At 43.4% G+C, this 8509-nt stretch overlaps 1 non-coding gene across 1 annotated transcript; it reads right to left on the bottom strand.

Annotated features, from left to right (window-relative positions):
* Window positions 1–3501: 3501 nt before the first annotated feature.
* TRNAA-AGC (transfer RNA alanine (anticodon AGC)) lies at window positions 3502–3573 on the bottom strand. The gene has a single exon. It is a non-coding gene; the product is annotated as a tRNA-Ala (tRNA).
* Window positions 3574–8509: the final 4936 nt, after the last annotated feature.

Below are 8509 nucleotides of genomic sequence, written 5' to 3'. Positions count from 1 at the left end.
ACAGAAAGAGAACTTGAGTTTGGCACTTATGCCATTGTGTCTGACCCACCTGGAGTTTTTAATTTGTGTTCAACATTTAAAACAGTGAAAAGATATGAACTACAAGGTGTAAATTTTGTGGTAGTTCCAAATTTTGATTCATATATTCAATATTTTATTGAATTGGAATAATACATGTAAATAGAAATGTACACTTCTTTTTTAATGGTTTATTTTAAATCTAAGAATGAATTAGGAAAATAGTAAGTATTAGTGATTGGTAAGTTATTTTTATTGAAAGTAGTTTTGCTGCATAAAGGAGGGAGATATTAAAAAATAATCCACTCTGGGTGGAAGACACTAGGTCTGCAGCCGGGGAGTACACTCAGTGAGGGTTGCAATAGATTTATATTCATTGTATTGTTATAAATATTACTTTGTCTTTATTCAATATATTAAAGCCATTTGAAATCAAGCAGCAGAAATAAACACAGCATGTGTCTAATTCTACCTTTTAAGTTCCCTTCTCTAATCTTGTCCACCCTAACTTAATTTCCTGCAAACTTTCTCTGCAAACTCTTTTGTTTCAAGCTTTGCTCTTAAGACAAAACAGCAATACTGGGAATTTATGTTTCATAAACCTTCCTCCTGCTGGCTGCTTCTTCTAAGATAAAATGATGGAACCACTAAATTCCTTCAAAGAGAAAGAGATGGGGAGAGCAGAAGGCCCTTTCTCCTCACACAGCTTCTGACCATGGTCCCTTGAACCCTCGGGCTTGTCCCTCCTGGATCTGTCTTCCAAGAATTTTCTGAAGACCTAGCTGTTTGTCAACCCCACGTCCTCTCAGGCCACGATCCCCAGGGCATGCACATGGCGGTACCGATTCCCCAACCAAGTGCCAGAGAATGGACCGGCTACCATGGCAACCAGAGCTGAGCCGCGTTAGCCCCCGAGCTGCTCTGTCTGCGAGCCCCACTGGACACCACAGCAAGAAGGATTATCGACTCTCTCCCTGCCTAACTCTCCTCCTTCCTGCCACTGCTACATGTTTACCCCACGTCAATACTGGGCAGAAAATGGCCCCTGGATCATTGATGCCCTGGATTCATGACTAAGGGGGCATGTAAGTATCAGCTCCTGTATGTTTTAGAATCGCCCTGACCCACTGCAAGAGAATCCCCAGGGCTGGGGGCTGCGTTCACCTATTTCAAAGATGTCCCACCAGGTGACTCTCATGCTTAACCCCAGTTAAGAACCACTGCTATACAGACCACAAGCAGAGTTTACAGAAGGAAATACCAAAGGATTTTAGACACAAGACACTGACCTCACCCAGAAACAGGAATCCCACAACATGATACTGTTTTTCACCAATCAACATGGCAAAGATCAAAAGTTTGATCATCATAGACCAAGGGCTAATCCCTCTAGCTTACAAAGTGTTTCTACAAATAGATAATAAAAAGACCAATAATCTGATCTAGTAGAGAAAGGGCAGAAGAGATGAACAGATAGTTGACAGAAAGAGAAATACAGATGATTCTTACACATACGAAAGGATGATCACTTCACTTATAACAAGAAAATCTAGTAAAACAATCCATCTGAAAGTTTGGAAATAGGCGGATAAGGTCATTGGGGAACAGGCTTGTGAGAAGGCAAACTGGTAAGTCCCCCAGGTGGGCAGTATCTATGAAAATTACAAGCACTGTCAATCTTTGAGGCATCAATTCCACTCCTAGGAGTTTAACCATCTGATGTAATTGTACATGTGTAAAAAGATTTAAGTACGCGGATATTCATTTTCAGCATTGTCTGTAGCAGCAAAAGATCAGAAATAACTCATTTCCCAGCAGGAAACCAGCTAAATCAATTACAGTAGAGTCTTACAGTGGAATATTCTACTAGGCTACCGTTAAAATGAAAGAAGAGTTCAGACGAATGAAGCAACGTCAAGGCATTTTCTTAAATGGAAAAAAATGGCAAGGTATAAAACAGTATGCGATTAATAACAAAATTATTTTTAGTAATGATCATTTAATAATCACTAACAATTGCTATTTTCTCAACTCCTATTTTATATTTAAAATAAATAATTAACTATTATAAAAGAATAAATTTCTGTTTTAGAGATATTCAAATTCAATGCATACGTATATAGCATATGTACTGTATTATACAGATAACTCTGGAAAGATGCACACACACACACACACACACAACTGGTTACAGGGTAGAGGATCTGAATATAGACGTTTCTCCAAGAAGACACACAGATGGCTCACAGGTACAAGAACAGTCGCTCAACATCACTAATCATCAGGGAAATGCAAATCAAAACTACAAAGAGATATCACCTCACACCTGTCAAAATGGCTATCATCAAAAGGACAAAAAATAACAAGTGTTGCTGAGGATGTGGAGAAAAGGGAGCCTTTGTGCATGTTTGGTAGGAATGTGGATTGGTGTAGCCACCATGGAGAACAGCATGAAGTTCCCTCCAAAAAATGTAAAAAAGAACTACCATGTGATTCAGCAAATTCCACTTTGGGGTATTTACCTAAAGAAAACAAAAACAGTAGCTTGAAAAGATATATGCACCCCCATGTTTACTGCAGCACTATTCATTATAGCCAAGATAGGGAAAAATCCCACGTGTCCATCGATGGGTGAGTGGGTAATGGAAATGCGAGACATAGATACATAGAGAGATATGGCTCAGCCATAAAAAAGAAGGAAATCTTGCCATTTGCAGCAATGTGAATGGAACTTGAGGGCTTTATGCTAAGTGAATAAGTCAGAGAAAGACAAATATATGATCTCTCTTATATGTGGAGTCTTAAAAATATAAGAGCTCATAGATAAAAAGAACAGATTGATGGTTGTCAGAAGCAGGGGGGTGGGGGCTGGGCAAAATGAGTGTGGGGGGTTAAAAGGTACAAATTTCCCATTATAAACTAAGTGTCACTGGGAGGAGGGTATAGCTCAAGTGGTAGAGTGCATGCTCGGCACGCACAAAGTCCTGGGTTCAATCCCCAGGACCTCCATCAAAATAAATAAATAAACCTAATTACCTCCCCCTGCAAAAAAAAAAAAACAAATTTAAATTAAATAAATAAATAAGTCATGGAGATGCAATGTATAGCATGGTGACTATAGCTAAGAATACTGTATTGCATTTTTTGAAAGTTGCTACAAAAGTAGATCGTAAAAGTTCTCATCACAAGAAAAAATATTTTTGTAACTCCGTGTGGTGATGGATATTAACTAGACTTATTGTGATCATTTCACAATATATACAAATATCAAATCACTATATTGTACACCTGAAACTAGTATAATGTTATAGGTCAGTTATAAGTCAATTTAAAATTTGAAACTGAAACAGAAGGGGTATGAAGCATAACCAGAGCAAAATACAAGTACTTGGGGGCAAGATGATTAATTTTCCAGATTCTACAGGAGTGGTCTGTGATCGCAAAGTAGAAGAAAAATGTCTCCCAAGCAAGGGCACGACACAGTGGAGACACTGGGGATCGAACCCAGGACCTCATGCATGCTAAGCATGCGCTCTACCACTGAGCTATATCCCCACTTCATAGACCTGCCTGTTTTAAAGTGCCTTCATGAAATAAAACAAATTTATTCCCTTTTTAAAATACTGGTTATAGTGGTAACCAGTGGGTTTTTCCGTGGGTAGGTGAGTACAGAGGTGGTGCAGAGGGTGTGTAGGGGAGCAGGTTCTGGGAATTAGAAGTGAAAAGAAATTTACTTTTCTTCCTATGCCTTTTTTTGTACTATAAGCATTGCCTACTTAAAACAAATCAAGATATAAAATAAAATGAAATTTAAGGTCAAACAAAACCACTTTTCTGCCGTAATCTCATTTTGCAGATGGAAATCTGAGACCAGGTAAGAGAAGGGCCTCCTCAGTCCACAGAGCTTCCAGCTCCCCCAGGCAGGCGGCCACCTCCCTCTGAGCCCCAGCATCCCTCGCTTTTCCCTGGATTAAAGCCCTGACCACGCCTTCTTGCTACCATTTCCATGCCTTGCCCAACTCTGGGTGCCCTCAGTACCCAGCTCAAGACATCCATCTTTTTTTTCATCCTGCAACCAATATTTGTTCAGAGGACTGACAATGGTCCAGACATCCTGGTAAGCGCCAGGAGTTCACTGAATAAACTCATGGTCAAGGTCCCTCCTTACCTTGTAGACGGGGCTGCCATGAACAGTCACACAGGACAGGCACTACAATTTCAGGACGTGTATTCACATAGACTGTTATTTAACTGGTGTCCCTGGGTTTGTGCAGTGCACAACCTGTCTAACTACACCCAGTGGCACTCTCCATATGCCCATATACTCTCATTCCATGAGAAGCCAGAATCAGCCCAGGACTAATTTGACAGTTCCACCAGTTAATCAGGAGCCCAGCCTCTTTGGGTTCTTCTGTTTCACATTCCTTAGCATATGCTTTCATTCTCAAGTTTACCTCATGGTCCAAAATGGTTGCTAGAGCTCCAGCCACCATATCTGCATCACAGACAACAGGACAATGCAAGGACAATAGAAAAATAAGGAAATGCGCCCCCACCTATGTAAGGAGCCTTACAGAACACTCCATTTCTATTTCATTGGCCAGAAGTTGATCAAATGAACATACCATTCTCTAAGAGAGGTTGGGAAATGTAGTCTCTAAGGTGCTCCCCAGAGTTGTTTTGAGAGGCAATGAGTAACCTCTGCTATGGACTCAGGAATAACAGGAGTTACTTAAGTGAAGGAGCTGTCGGGGAGCAGGTTCCAGGTAGAGGAAACAGCAAGTACAAAGTCTCCAAGAAGAGAAGGAGGTGTTCTCAGAACGGAAAGGAGGCTGGGGTGGCCAGAGCCCACTGAAGGGGAGGAGGTGAGGATCCAGGAGAAGAAGGACCCAGCTCCGTTATGCACATCAGCAAACCCAGGTGCCTGCCTTTGAGTCTGGGCAAAGCCTTGGAGCCAAACAGACCCACGACCAAATTCTTAATTCCCTTCTTACCCACTGAGAGCCCTTGGGTAAGTCTTTTAACTTGTCTGAGCTTCTGTTTCCTTTCCTATAAAGCAATAATTATATGGAAACAACCTCTAGATCTATTACGTGGATTAAAAGAGAGGATTCATGTGAGGAAGTTAGCACAGCACCTAACGTGTATTTAGTACACGTTATTATTTACTGATTACATCCTAGACCAAAAGGACTCATGTAATTGTGACAGTCAACAGTCCAGGTTGTATCCCCAGCCTCTGCACAATCACCTGGCGCATAATTAGTGCTCAGACATGGTAACTGTTCCTACTGCGACTACTGCCAGGGACAGTAGACAGCTCATCAGAATTTCTTCCAGCTTCTTTCTTAACTCCTTCCCCGCCGTGCCAGCCAACCACAGATCTAGCCAGTCTTCAGATTACCTACCTCAATGGCAAACTAGAAATGAGATGCCAGGATGGGAAGTGCCACCTTGGGGAGCTAACAGACCCCCAGGTGCCTGATTAGAGCCCCAAAAGGTCTCTCTTTTGCTCAGGCTGTAAGAGTGAATCAGCTCAGCCCCGCTGCAGAAATGCTTACTACACTGAATTTTAATAAAACCCACACTTACACTCCAGGAACCAGCGCCACTTTTATCCTCATCGATTTTCTAAGCCTATTTTTATTATTCCTCTTCCCGGTGAGGGTTATGTATGTTTGGGGGCTGCATTCCTTTCATAAATAAGTAAATATGTTGGTAAATACTAATAATAACTAACATTTATTAAGTGCTTGGCATGGGGCCAGGGAGGGTGCTGTGGGGCCTCCAGTATTTTCTTCCACCATCACCATAACCCAGTGAGCCTGGCACTCTAATGATCCCCATTTGACAGAGGAGGAGACTGAGGCTCAGAGGGGTGAGATAATCTGCCCCAAAAAGGAGCACAGGAGATGCTATGAAAATAGTCTGGCAATTCCTTAAAAAGCTAAACATGTAGTTGCCATAGGACCCAGCCATTCCACTCCCAGGTATATGCACAAAAGAAATGAGGACGTAAACCTGCACAAAAACGTGGGCACAAATGTTCACAGCAGCAAGTCACAATAGTAAAAAGACAAGAAAAATCCAACGGACCGATCGATCCAAAATCGAACGGATAAACCAAATGTGATATATCCACACAGTGGAATACTATACAGCCGTAAAAAAGGAATGTGATACTAATTCAGGCTGCAATATGGGCAAACCTTGAAAACAAGACGCTCAGTGAAAGAAGCCAGACACAAAGGTCGCATATTGTATGATTCCCTTGATATAAAGAATCCAGAAAAGACAAACCCATTGAGACAGGAAGCCGACTGGTGTGTTGGTTGCCCAGGGCTGGATGATAGAGGGGAATGGGGACAGTTGCAATGGGGAGACAGGGTTTCTTCGGGGGTGATTAAAGTGTTCTGGATCTGATAGTGATGATGGTTGTACTATTCAATGAATATACTAAAACCTACTGAATTGTGCACTTCAACGGGGTGAATTTTATGGCAAGTGAATTAGATCTCAATTTTTTTTGAGAGAGAGGCAGAGCAAGGATTTAACCTCAAGATTATCCAATCCAAAGTCTTAATTACCACGTTCTAAGCAGCTCATGCAGGTCGAAACCCAAACTCCAGTTCACTTCCTAAATGCCTTCCTTCAGACCCCGTTAATCAAGCTTCTGGAGTTGAGGTCTGAGGCCAGGCAGGCACACGCTAAAGAGCCAGAACAGAGTGATGGTTTGGACACACCAATATTCCTTCATTTCTGCTGACCCCTGGAGCCTGGGGCTGGCTGGCTCCTCCTAGGCCTTGAGCCCCCAGCAGCATCACAGACACGCTGCATTAGCAATGCTTTACGGCATTCTCAGCAGTCAGCGAGTTAATTACAACTACCCGAGTGAGGTCCACTCACCCTTTAAGGCCAACACGCCAGTCCCAGAAGGAAGTGATGAGATCGCTGGTGCTCAGGCATTTTGCTTCACTGATATAAAATAATTTATTCTTCTCCTGCAAGCCTCCCTAATTCCCACCCCATCCCTGCCCACAGAAGACCCCAAGCAGAAGGCAAGATGGCTTAGTACAAGGGACTTTAATGCTTTGAGAATCTGGGATCAGACCTGGCTCTGCCGCTTACCCACAGAGTGGCCTCCAGGAGGTACTTCATTTCTCTTTGCCTCAGTTTTCCCATCCATCAAGTGGGGCTAATGGCGTCCACCTCTTTCACAGTTATCTTGGCAGCTAGGAGATGGTGTATCTGAACGTTCCAGCTTGCAGTGGGCACTCCTTGCATGGCAGCTGTCATCATTCATCGTCTTCTTAGATGAGCTGAGTCCCCTCCACATCATTTCCCCCAGCACACTGAAAAGTGGCAGGTGGCAGCGACTAAAGGGTCCAAGAAGTGTCTCAAATTTCAGTGCACCTGGGACACTGGTTTACCCAAGGACCCCAGCCCAAGTGTTTTCTGATTCAGGAGGGAGATTGAAGACGCTGCATTTCGATAACCAATTCAGGGTTTAAGACTTTCAGATAACGATTTTCAGTCCTGACTAGACATTGGGATCACCTGGAAAGGGTTAGTTTGTTGGGTTGTTTGTTTGTTTTTTTAATGCCTGGCCCCTACCTCCAGAGATCCTGATTTACTGGGGCCTTAGTGTGGCCAGGACATTGGGCCTGGCTAAAGCTCCCAGTGATTGCAATGCGCATCCAGGGCTGCGAACCCCTGCCACGAGCCAGTGCATCTCAGAGTGTGGTCCAGGGACCGACAGCATCGGCATCCCTGGGAACTTGCTAAAAATGCAAATTCTCTGTCCTTCCCCAACCCACTGAGTAAGAAACTCTGGGGTGGGACCAGGCCACGGTGGTTCAATAAGCCCTCTGGGAGAGTCTGAAGCACACTCACGTGTGAGGCTGCCACTACGAGGCACGGTCTCCCGAACTTGCACAATGACAAGAATCACCTGGCAGGGGTCTTGTCACTCCTAGACACCCCTGCCCAGATTCTGATTCTCAGAGGCTGGAATGGGGCCTGGGAATCTGCATTTCTATTAAGTGCCCGTCACTCTCCTGCTCAAACTACCAGTGGCTCCCACAGCCCTTGAAATTAAATCCAAAATCCTCTCCTTGCCCACTTCTTCTGAGCCTCAGGCAAGTCAGGGCAGCACTGGCTTAAAGAAACGCCATAGAGAGAACCCAGAACCCCCCCCCACCTCCTACCTCCACCACCAGGACCACGCCTCGCGGTTTTTATTATTCTGCTACAGAGGCTGTTTGAGGAGCCACAGAACACTGCACTCAGTTTCCCTGAAGAGCTTCTCTGACGAAATAAGTTTTGCATCCAAACCAACATTATCTCTGTCTTCTGTTTAGACAGTGACCTAAATCAGAGAATATTAAAATATATATACACATTTACACACCACACACATATACATACGCAAACCATACACATACAACGTATGCATATGCATAGAACATATACAAATAGACCATATACTCAT

Source organism: Vicugna pacos, chromosome 18, assembly GCF_048564905.1.
Source record: "Vicugna pacos chromosome 18, VicPac4, whole genome shotgun sequence".
Taxonomy (NCBI): domain Eukaryota; kingdom Metazoa; phylum Chordata; class Mammalia; order Artiodactyla; family Camelidae; genus Vicugna; species Vicugna pacos.
The sequence above is the reverse complement of the archived record's forward strand: the minus strand, read 5'-3'. Positions and strand labels throughout refer to the sequence as shown.